The sequence below is a fragment of the Acromyrmex echinatior genome, chromosome 15, assembly GCF_024713525.1.
Source record: "Acromyrmex echinatior isolate Ae372 chromosome 15, ASM2471352v2, whole genome shotgun sequence".
NCBI lineage: Eukaryota > Metazoa > Arthropoda > Insecta > Hymenoptera > Formicidae > Acromyrmex > Acromyrmex echinatior.
The window spans coordinates 1,913,140-1,926,632 of record NC_141866.1 but is presented as its reverse complement, the minus strand read 5'-3'; the positions used below and the strand labels follow the sequence as shown (position 1 = coordinate 1,926,632).

Below are 13,493 nucleotides of genomic sequence, written 5' to 3'. Positions count from 1 at the left end.
TTTTTTATTTTAGCTTTTTTCAAAATTTTTACTCTTTTCAAATTTGAAATTCCTATGGTAAATTGTAAATAACATCATTATATTATAATAATTTTTACAAAAATCAGTTTTTGTGTGATAAAGACAGTTGTTAAATGATTTTTTTTTTTAAAGAAAAATACATCTTGGAACCTTCTGTATCGCTATGTTTAATTGGCAATAGTGGTACCATCGGCTTCATAATTGTACTTTGGAGGATCTTCGTTTCGTTCGAAGTTCCACCTGCACAACGACGAGTCATATCAAATTATTTTCTCCTGTTAGCCAGAAAACTTTTGTCCGATATTATGGCGGCATGTGGCGGTAACAGCCTGCCGTGCCGGTTCTATCGTTACCAACATAACGGCCTCGAGGATTTTCACAGTAAAACAAGAAGAACCAACTAAGAAAATGTGTTCGGAATTGCATTAAGGCGGCTTTTGCCGCCGGGCAGAATCCCGCGAGTAATCCCGGTACTCCGATCGTAGCTTTACCAACCAGTACACAATAACGGATGCAAAACGTGTATATAAAGGCGCATTTTGGAATCTTGACAGAATTGCAAGATGCTGCAAAAAGCAGCTATATTATGATAGTTTATAATATTGGCCAATAATTTGTGAATACTCGCAAAATATCTGTAATATTTCCAAGTAATTTTGCATAATATGCGAAGCATATCATGCATTCTTTTTTTCTTTCAAATTAATAATTTAATTAATTTAATTTAATTGTATTTGTAATTTAATTTGAAAAATTTTGTTTTAGGTACATATACAATTAACTGTTTTTGAAACTTACTTGTCTTTTATGATAAATAATTTTTTATTTTTCTAAGCGTTTACGAGTTTAATAACTAATATTATAATTCTGCTGTATCGCAGTAATATAGAAATTATGTTTTATTATTATATTTATTTGCAACATAATTTGCTTTTATAATTAAAACAATTTTTAACGCCAGTGATATAAATCATTATTTTTTAAGAAAAAGCAAATCATGTCCGCGTACAATATCAGTCATATAAACATATGTTATATGGCAGCAGATAATATTTTACTTCAAAAATAATAAACTCTACATATTATTTTGTTTATCACTTCTCTATTAATTTGACTAAATTTACAATCTATTTTTATGATTAAAAAGTTCTAATCAATTTTAATAGTTGATTCAAAATAATTCTTCAGTCTTTTCAGAATTCTCTTTAATTTAAAACGATGCTTTTGTTTGAATCTTTATATTTATTATTTTTATTTCTATTAATACATGTTTTGTTTATTTATAAGTTTTCATCATATAAGTAAAGTTAATAAAATTAGCAACTAGATTATCCTATTGAAAACCAAAGTTCAAAGCTTATTAATCGTTCTTCAAATATCAATAATAAATTCATGCTCGTATCTCTAAATTAATAATTGACATTTTCAATCTCTTAAAAAAACAAGGGCAAATTTCAACATTAAGATATCATTGATTTTTATCAATATACATCAATATAAAATTAGATAAAGCAAATCTCAATGAACATTGTCTTCTTATTTATCAAATGGGTATCTCTTGAATTTTCCATCGCAAAAGGCTTCTTTGATATTGAAATGCAAACAATTCGTTTAAAAACGGATAGGAACGAGTGCCAATAAAGGCGTGGCATACAGGGCGAATGAAAAAATTTGTGTTTTACGACACGTTATCCGGCAACGTCGAGAATTGGACTAAACTCGGCCAATCGGAAGTCCCTTGTGTTTGATAACGGAAAAAAGCCTGGCAACGACGCGAGGAACAAAGCGTTCTTTTACTCCCTTTAGTGTTACGTTCATGTTACGTTGCTTGCCTTTCAGGAAAGCTCGTTGCTAAAGAAAGACTCTGGGACGATTCTATGGTGCCGAAGAAGCGGAGAGGTTACCCGCTAGAAAGTGGCAGAAAAGGTGGCCGTAACAAATCCTCGGCAAGTAATCGAGGTCGTGCCTCGGCAAGGTTTTACTCTCGAACACTTAACTCTATTGCGATTGGATTCTCTGGCTGCCTGGTGGAGCGCACACTCCACCGCGTCCCGCCTGTTTCGTTTTCTCGCCACCCCGCCGCTTTCGCCCCATCGCCGCGCTTGCCGCCCCCTTTGTCTCTTTCTGTACCGCTCCTCGACCACCTATATCGCGGAACACCTCGGTGGTTTCTTACACGTGGAAACCTTATTACTGGCGACACGATAAAATACCCCCGAGACGAAGGAGACCGTTGCTCGAGTGCCGGCACCACTATGAACTCTGACAGGGCGCAATGGGTAGAGACGATACGACGAGGATTGTACTCCGAGCAGTAATGGGAACTTTTAAAGATTGCACGTGAGGAAGATATATTCGGGAATGCGGGAGGGAAAAGTAGTTCGTGAGAGCAGTATTGTATAGGACAGTGAGGCATTGCTACCAGCCGTCAGTACGGGATACTTCCCAAATACATGGCAATGTTAGTTTTTAAATAGTCATGAATTAAAAGGAGATACTTTAAAATAACTGGAAAATATAAATAATTTTAATGTGTAATTTTATGATTTAGCTTTGATATCAAGCATTTCATATCAAAGTTGACAAATTTTTTTAAGAAATAACACCTTCGAAACTCTTGAATATTTAGTTGAAGAAAACACGTATCCTGTTTCTCTTTATATGTACAATGATATTTCATCAAGAAATTAAAATTATTGGATTTGGAAAATTTTTGGATTTTAATAAATACATATGAGCAACAAATAAAGTAAAGTAATATTTAATAACTCTTAATTAAATGAAATAATAATTTCTTAATTACAAATATAGTTATCTGAAATAAGATTTATTTAATATTTATCATAACATTTTTAAAGACGATTACATTAATTTTATTAATTAAACTAATTAATTAAACATTAATTTTATTAATAATTAATTAAATAATTACGAGATTTGTTCCACTTGCAAAACATTAAATGGAATACGTGAGACAGAAAATTATTATAATTTTGAAAACTTTGTTATTTGGTGGTAACAATCAGTGATTATATTCTTAGCAATTAGTATGAGTGACTTTCTCACCGCAGAGACGTGAGATTGAGAAGAGAAGAGGAGAGAAGAATTGTAGGGCGATAAAGAACTGTAGGGGTTAGTAACCCCTACAGGACGCGCACGAGTTCGCTTGTATTTCAATGTCGGGACATCCGGCTGGGACAACGAGTGATGTGGTCTGCTACCCTCGTACATCCGGTCGTCGCCAAACACTGCCGTGTGCGTTCGTCCTACCGTATGTTTGCGTGGGTTCAACTTTCCTCGGCACCACGGGCCTGACTGTCACGAGGTGACCATCTAACGCACGACCCTTCAACCTGTGACGCGCAAACCGCGTCATTGTGGGTTACATAGTAATACACCTGCATGTGCACCATGAAAAATGCTGTGCGAGCTAGGAGAAAGCTCGGAAACGCAAAGCCGTTAGGTAAAGTTTGTTGACAACGTCTTTACCGTGTGGCTTTATGATCTAGCTCTTTTGCAAATAGATTTAAAGCTTCAGAATATGACGTACACAACAAGAATAGTTTACCGGGAAAACTATATTATTGCACATCTGTTATATACTCGAATTAAATAGTTCTACAAGAACTTTGGAATAAATAATGTATAAATTTTTTGTATGAAAAATTAATAAAAATCTGTTTTGGCTTTTGGATAGAAATAAATTTGGCTTTTAATAATAATTTCAAATTGACTTTCTATTAAGAGATCAGAAATATTTTGATACTCATACAGCACAGATTACTCCTGCAGCAATGTAGCAGCAACATTGCAACGTTTCAGAAATTTTATGGTAACGTTGCAAATATTGCAGTAATATTGCTGCAAATTTTTGCTTAGTAGGATAAAAAAGTATAAAAGTGAAAATGGATCAGAAATGTATTAGTTAAATATTAAATGTATCATTTAATATTTTATATTTTACTTAATTATAGAAAGAAAGTTTATATATAGATAAATCCAGTCGATGCTTTTTAAATCATCTCTCACTGTTCTTTTCATTATTAAAGTATATTTACATGAAGTATAAAGTATATAACATATGCATTTAATTTAATTATAGGGTATAGATATATTTTATATTTTTTTGTTAACATTGTATCACGAAGTGCGTATAGCGGCGCTAAATCTTAAGTATTATAACAGGAACATCAGTTTAATAATAATTTTTAAGCCATAATTAATAATACGCATTATTACTGAAAATTACATAGTGTACATAATTATGCAGATAAATTGTTCAATCACTTGTTTGCAGTAATTGAATACTCGACACATTGGAATATTTATTTAATCTCTCTCTATCATTAAATATACTATTTAAAATTATAAATTTTATATTTTTAAATAATTGCATATGCACTCTTTTGTTAGCACTTTTGTATAAATTGTCTAACAAATCAGATTGATTTGTTGCATTATTTTAAAATTTATTACATAATACAGCAGTAATCCGATTAAACAGCAATACAAATTATACCTACAACATAAAAGTTTGAGACATAGATTTTACGCATATTAGCCATAAAATGGGCTTCCTTACATTGTCTCACATCTTTCTCTTCTATCATTATAAGATAATTATAGTAAAGTAAATAAATTTTATATATTGTTGATATTTTTATTAAATATATCTATATATAATTCTATATAAATAAAAATGTTTATTCTTCTCTCTCTTTCTTATTCTAATAAAAAAAAGAATGTTCCATTCTATGAAACATACACGCAAATGTATACACACATAACCTTGGAAAATAATATTTAACAGAAGATTAATTTTTGGTGCAGCATTGTTAACAATACATTTATAGCCTGACTACTGTCCAAGATGCAAGTAGAAGGCTAGAAAAGGTGATAATATCATAATATCCGGTGTTAAGACTAGATTATTGATGTGCCTTACGTCGTCTATGTGTAACTACATGGAGCCTCGATAACGAGCAAACTTTCGGCTCCGGCTACTCGAGCAAAGTAATTATGCTCGTATTCCTCGTCGAGTTACATTAATTAACGTCGACTGCAGGGGGAGGCTGTGACTCGCAAAGTAGAAGCATCCTTGAGAAGAACTTTGTAAAGTAATCGTGTAGCACGTATATTTATATTAATAAAATTGAACACACATATGAGATTATAATGATGAGTTGATAATATCTTTTGCAGCAATAATCGCCAATTATGATAATAATGATTAATCACGAAATAAATTTTATGTCTTTATTAAGTTAATTCCATTATATTTTTTCTACTCTTAAATGACATGCTACATACAAGAAGTAAAAGGCTAAAAAAAACTAAGTTGCAAATTTATTATTTTAATATATAATACATATACATAATAAAAAATTTAATACATATACATAAAAGAAGAAGAAGAAAGAAAGAGATGAAGGAGAAAGATAATTTTATAATGTAAGTTATAATTTAAGTCCGATAAAAGTTAAAACTTTTTAATCTACTTATAAATATATAACATTATTTTTTATCATACTTATTGATTTTGTTTTTTAATGAATGTATGTATGTATACATATAACGTAATCTTTCTTTTTCTCTCTTCTTCGATTTTTATTTAATTCCTGTTTATTACATTTTATCTGAATGATAACTGATTCTCTTTTTACCGTGTGCTTTCTGTTATTTATTAAAATCTGATCGGTATGTACAAATTTACTGATATTACAATTTTAACTAAATAATAAACAAGAACATTTTGTTTTCTACTTTTATTAATATACATAATGTATTTTGAATCATATGATGATAAATATGCCCAAGTAACATACAGCGCCTATTAAACGTTAAAAAAAAGGCTAAAAAGTATATATATATGCATAAAAGTATATATATATATATATATATGCATAAAAGTATATAGTATATATATGCTTTTTTTAGCTTTGCAGGTGCTGCTGTATTACTTGGGATAGGTATATGTATATAACACAGTATATCTCATGAATTTTAAATACGTATCCACAAGTAAACAAATACAAATATCTACATTTTTAAATAAAACTTGATATAGCAAATGCTGTAATTTTGCAAATGTGTATTTTTGTAATTTAATGTGATCCAGTTTGTTGTATACAGATCTTATATATACCACTTCTTCTCCGCAAGACGATCAATGTCGCAACGTCCCTTAGGTCATTTATGAAATCACATTTCACCTGGATACACCCTGCTCTACGGGAGCAATTTTGTCAAGAGCAAATAAGCCGGCTTCCTCGCATGCATTAAATTTTGAATAGTCGCGTAAGAAGCCAACACAGTTACAAACATCTTTTGCGTATAAAATTCCTCCTAAAAAACTTCCACAAAAAAAAGTTGAATTTCAATCGCTCTACAACTGTTGATTGTATCGCATCATTTTTGAAAGTTCTCTTACAAAAAGCTTTTTATACTTATATAAAAAATTAAAAACTTATACTCTACAATCACGCTTTCGCAATTGAATAAGATTTATAGCTATTGAATAATATGATTAACCATGCGTTTTGCGGATTATCTCCGTGTCTAAATTCATTATTAGAACTTTATTTAATCACTATTTTGTTTAAAACAGATTTTATTTTGATAGAATTTTACTTAAATTGGTCTAAAATGTTTAAAATTTCAAACTTCAAAAATATATTATAAATATAATGATGCTACATGTATAGATATTCTTTATATAAGGTATATTTCATATGAACATTGCAGTTTATTTCATAAGAACGAGGAACAGCTGATACCAGTGCAGTCAGACTGCTCTGATAAAGTGAACTGCAATATAAAACGCATTCTAATAATAGATTTAAAATGACTAACGGCTAACTCGTAGCTTTTTTATAGAAAGTACTCGTAGAAGTAGTATTTTAAAAATATATGATTACCACAAATTTTTATTTTGAAATAAACCTTATATAAAGAATATCTATACATGTAGCATCATTATATTTATAATATATTTTTGAAGTTTGAAATTTTAAACATTTTAGACCAATTTAAGTAAAATTCTATCAAAATAAAATCTGTTTTAAACAAAATAGTGATTAATTAAAGTTCTCATAAATTATTTGCGCTTATGAAGTTTAAATCATGAGAAATTCTTCATTTTTAACGGAATTTTTAACGGTGTGGCTATTAAAACACAACTAAACTGTGTTCTTAATGTTAGATACTGAAAAATTACTCAAACACGTTGTGAATCTCATTACTGTTTATGTATTCGCGAACTTCTAAGCAACTTAATCCCGTTAGCTCTGGTTCTGAAATTACCGGGGCGAGACCGTAATTCTTGTTCGGTCCAGTGGCGTATACCTTTAACGCCGACCCCACGAGGGTCAGACCGGCATTGTTTCCGTTGGCGCAGTTTATCTGCATGGAACCACATGTTATTGTTGTGTACTTTGCCCCACGGGCGCGTACCGCTCGCCCGTATCTTGTGATATAATAACCGGCAACAGCAATGCTTTAATCCGGAGACTGGCGTGGGGTACAAAAGGTGTGAGCTACGGAAGTAAGCTGATTAGGAAGCCGCCCTCGTCTTCTCGCCTCTTGAACCAACCCTTCCTCTCTTTCTTCCTTCTTGTTCCGATCCTATCTTGCTCTTCCTCTCTCCTCTTCCTCTCCCTCCCCCTTCACTCTCCTCTCTCTCTCTCTGTCTTCACTGTTTCTGTCTTTGTCTCCGTTCTTGCTCCTTCGCTTCTTCTCTCCTCCTGCAACAACTGAACCACGCATACAAACAGACACCAGCCCCGTCTCACCCCAATTCTCTACCTTACAGTTTCCCAGCGTTCGCACGAGAAGCTAGGGTGGTTGGCGACAACGATATATCATAGTATTATACCTGTCGGTTACGTTCGGGGTGGGGCGGGAATAAAGTAATTTATAAAGACGGTCGGAACCACTTTCATGCCATCCAGCGTCGTCGTCGACGCCCGATGCTTTTCTGCGGATTCATCGCCAGGTGCTGAGCACGCTGCCTGCATCTCTAACGAGGTATACGCGACGTGGAAAGATTACGTTAGTCTTTCAATGGAGTCGTGGCGAAATCCTTGTAATACGCATCAATTAAGCGCGAGTAATAGAACCTTCGGTGTTCCGACAGTTGTGGCATAGACGTGGTATAAGACATTTCTTCCGCGAGAGCTTTGGAAGACAAAGCTGCATCAATTTATAAAACGTACTTTTGCCGTAATTTTTTTTGATCGATTTAAATCGATGTTTTTTCTCGATAAAAATTTTATTACATTTAATTTTTTGAAATATTTTAATATTATTAAATGTATTAGTATATGTGGTAAAGCCATTCTAAAATTCCGAAAGTACTTTGATTAAAAAATATAATAAGAAATAGAATAAGAAATAAATTTTAGTATTGTACAAAAATATATTGTTTTGCTCTATTTTTATAAAGTTCTACACAATACACCTTCTGGTGTCTACCAGATTCTATTTGCAAAATTTCTTTGCATTAGAATGTGGAAGGATATTATTAATGTTCTTATTTTCCGTAAAATGCATAATTTCAAAAATACAACGCAGAAATATGTAACGAGTTGAAGCGAATGTTCTGCTGTTTTGCGCGTACAAAGAAAAAAAAGTCATTTCTCGTAAATAAACTATGTGGAGGCAAATGTACACGCATTTTAAAATCCTACGTACTGGCTGGACGTTCAACACTGGCTTGAAACAATATACGACATGGAAACATGCACGAACACAAATATTTGCTTTCCATTTCATACGTTTTATCCTCCGAATGTGCTGTTGTTATTTTAAATTCTTTAAAGACAAGTCCTTTTCACTCGTTACATGTAGCGATTGAATTTAATTTTAATAGTTCACGATTACACGATATACTTTTGCAAGTTCCAACAAGAAATACGCGTTGCTCGCAGTATTATTTAAATATTAAATCATTCTCTCAATTTGTTTCACACTTATAATCGCTTTGATAAAAGAGAAACGGTAAGATGTCGAAAACTGTTTTCAAGATTAATTAAAGTTAACAAGCCTTCTGTTTCGCTAATCAAAGGAAGAGTTTCCCCGAGGAGCGATGGTGGCCTTTACGAGCTCTTTTAGAACTTAATACTTGAATACGAAATTTATCAAACTTGAAACTTCGAAGTCTGAATTCGCATGCAAACGCGCCACGAATGCATCCGACGCTTCTTATTACAGCGACTAGGAAGACAATCCACTTAATCGCTGTATACAAACTGAATAATCCACTTGATCTACTGAATGCAAACTGCAAATACTTGCCAAAATAAACTTACGTCGCGAACACGAACGGAAACCAGTACGTGCCTGCCCACTATAATGTAACAAATCTCTTAGTCCTTATATTTGCTACCTTCCAGTTTAATTTTATTTATTTCCCCGAGCATGACTTTTGACTGGTTAAGTATTTCCCTATGGAGGACAGCTATCTTGCATCATACATTTTACTTTCCGAAAAAATGGCGATAAAATGGCTGCAGAGAAAAAGTTCGTGCTTTAATATGTAGTAAGTCTAGTCTTAAAAAAATTCATTTCTTCATATAAAGAAATAAACGCTTAAGAAAGTGATTAAAATTCTGATTTATACGTAGAAACTTTATACGAATAAACAATATATTATTAAATGCTTACGTAATTAAATGTTACGTAAGTAATGATAAGGAAAAGAGATAAAGAAAAAGAAAAAAATTATTCTGAAATTATACACATATATATTAATAAATCATTCTTATTTATATAATTGCTCGAGAGTATTATTTTATTGTATTTTATTGAATTTTTCGATAAGAAAATATTCAAAATGTTTCATACAAAATTTATTAACAAAATTATGAAGTTCCTTGGCAATTACGGAATCTGGAAATGTTTTATGCATCCGTTAGTACAAGAACAGCTCTGAATACCATTTTATACGTAGAAAAGTACACATGCGTCCAGAAAGACAATAAGATTTTAATCTCCAGTTTTATGTGCGAAGATCACGGGAGAGGAGTGATGGAAGGAGGATTAATCTCAGGAAAGAAATTTACGCGGCGTGCGCGAGTTGCTTTTTAAATTCGCCGCGATGGTGGTTGCGGTATAACTCCGCGCCTGCACGTGATAAGTATTACGACGATAATCTCGGCATCTTTGAGTATAAATATTTGTATGTGTTGAGAAAGTCTGTCGAGGTGTCGAGGTGTCACAACGGAATATTATTTTTCTCGACACTTTAAAATCCGAAACCAACGCGATTTCGATGTGTGAATGTGAGTGACGTAATGACGGCCAAATAAGTATGATAATGTTGCGACAAACAAGTTTGCGCGAGTACATCGCGATGCTGTCGCTTTGGCTCGTTTAGAGAAACTTAGCGAAATAATTATATCGTTCCGTGTGCGTCGTCGTCGCACATGGCTGCTTCGCGAATTTGTCGCCGCGTACAATATGATAATCTCGCGAAATGCAGTTGGAAGTTGTTGAGATTGGTAGCACGCTCCGCCAAATTAAAATCATCGAGGTTGAGAATCACGCGGAATCTATTTCGTGCGTTGTAAATTGTAACGGATTTACAAAGGTGTGCCTGATTCGATAACGGCGAATTGTCAATCCCAGACGCGAGAATCCATTCATTAGGTTCTTTGTTCATTCTGAATTTAGTCGTCTGTCTGCATGCGCACATTCGAATACATCTTATAATGTGTTGGCTAATATTTTCTGTAAAGGATATAAATAATTATATAAGAATATAGATAATAATATATTATCTAAACTTGTGAAACAAACTTTGGAACATATTATTATTACTTACGTAAAAACAATGATAATTTCTTTTTTGAGAAAGAATATTTTTAAAATAATAAAATAATGAAAGTTACAAGTGGAACATTCATAGGAATATATCGCTAGTATTATTAATTGTTTCATCTTATAAGTTTTAGATGTATATTCAATTATAGTTATATATAAATAGATCATTTATAAGTATACACTACAATAAAAATTTGATAAGAGAGTAGATTCCCCGAAGGGAAAGAAAAGACGTTAGATTAAAGTCAAGAGTGTAATAAAATTTTTATTAAAAAGTGATAAAAAAAATTTTCCAGCGATTATACAGGTAATATGTTAAACTTAACAATATATATTATTAACTATCATCATCAAACATTTAATAGAATTTTATAAAAGTATACTTCTCCGTTTATACTCTGTCTATATTGTGAATAAAGTATCACTTCTTTAAATTATTAAAACAAGATAAATAACATACTATATATACTGCGAAAGCTTTTTACTCTCAATATATATTTCTGTCTGCAAAACCTGAATTTCTCTTTTTTTAAAACGTACTATAATTTTTTTCTATTCCTCTGACTCTTTCGCGGTATTTTCCATCCGATTTCGTTTCACGGAAATACAATAACAGCGAGGATGGCGATAAATCTGTAAATAGTTCGACGTAGTTTACCGGGCGCGGGACTCTCGTGGTGAATCTCGGTCCTCCTCCTGGATCTACTCGCGGTGTCTCATCGATCCGGTGACTACAGAGAAATTTATTGTCTCGCTCATTTTCTCTATTCTCCGTATTTCTCATTCCCTTTCGGCTCGTCCTTTTCCACCATTCGTACGGAAATATAATAACGCTCGGTATCTTACAACGGGGTTTTATCGTCGGTAAAGCCGGTTGTAAACGGACGTATTAACCGTTTATACTGGCAACATCGAGTGTCGGAAAGAAATGTCGTGCCATAAATGTCAGATCTAAACGCACTTTCAGTTTAGAGTAGCGACATCGCTACTTATTTTCCGCGAGCGAAACTTTTACGGGCGTACGGTATCGATGGCCCCTGGAGATACCCAACGTTGAACTCTCGCGAACGTAATTCACCAAACTATCCGTCGTCCACATTGCTTTATCATATGCTCATCCACGACATCTGCGACATTTGGTGTACTGAAGACTGACAGAATTATACATCACATTATCTAGTCCCTGTTGTCACAGTAGAAACGTCTGTCTCTGACATATCACAAGATTTAGATAGCTAATATCCTCGCTGCAATTGTTTTGATCGTATACTTTACGTGTATTTACCAGTACTTAAAATATAGATTATGTAGAATATATTATAATTTCCATCCACGTAAAGAGAGAGATAATAATTTCTCTATTATTGCTTTTTTAAATTTGCAATAGACTGACGTAGAAATTATTCTACATAATCTATATTTTAAATACTATTAAATTATACATGTGAAGTATACAACTAAAACAATTACAGCGAAGACATTAACTATCTAAATCTTGCGATATGTCATCACCAAAAAAGTGCTACTACACATTAATGAAATCATTTCTGCTTTTGTCCGAAAAACTTTAACTTTTAGAGAATGGGAGTGTATTTTTAAATCTTATAGCTTTTCCTTAAGTAATATTTGTTATAATTTGTTATTTTAATGTATTTTCTACTTAAAATATGACACTTCTTCACTATCATCATTATGTGACTTTCCCGTAAAGATTAAATAATATACTTAAAAAAAAAAATGAAATATCAAGAAAAAATAAAAGAGATCAAAAGGTCTGATTGAAAAACGTTATAATATGCGTAATAAGCGAAATGTGCAAATGAGTTTTGATATTCAACATTAATACTAGTCAGAGCTTGACACTGAGACAATATAACATGACTAACAAATCGCAAACTAGTTAATCGGTTTAGTCGGCAACGTTTTCATTGCACGGATTTGCATCGAGTCAGACTCGATAACGGAGACGGACTCGTGTACGTAGACGAATCTGTAAATACCGGCGTGTTATGCAAATCGAGGTAGCTGCACGTGCACCGGACCTCTACGTACACGTGAAATGCACACATATGTACGCATTTATACGCCCACACACGTATCCGCATGATGTAGCGGCAAACGTTATAAGCCGAGACTGGAATAAGCATGTAAAGTAGATGCTGTGAACAGGTGACACGTTCGCTTCGTCCTGGTGACATGCTCGAATGTTCCGAGTGGATGGTGGAACACGCGATACGCGGAAACGTGATGTGCTCGTTGATGGACTAAAATATGATCTATGCTCTAGCACACTATGCTTCTTTTTCCTGCTCTTCTCCACCTTCGCACCTTTTTTCATCTTTATTCTCGCGGTCGGTCGAAGCGTAAAACGAAGTTAACGGCGTTAGCAAGTGGATTATGTAGCAATTCGCAATGAAAAGACAATCCATTCTTTAATCAGGGCAAAAAACACCTATTATGAAAACTTTCTGTTTTTATATTTATTTTTAAGATAAAATATAAAAATAAAAGTTTTTTTATATTAAACGTTTTTTTTTTGCCTTATGAAACCAACAAATGATAAATGAAAAAATAACCAGATATAAATCAAGTAACTTTGAGATATATGGAGAGTTATTTAACGATTGTAATATTTTCTTATTCTTTTGGAG

At 32.9% G+C, this 13,493-nt stretch overlaps 1 pseudogene; it reads left to right on the top strand.

Moving 5' to 3' along the window:
- The first annotated feature begins 1,689 nt into the window (after nucleotides 1-1,689).
- Nucleotides 1,690-2,895, top strand: LOC147907195 (uncharacterized; annotated as a pseudogene).
- Nucleotides 2,896-13,493: the final 10,598 nt, after the last annotated feature.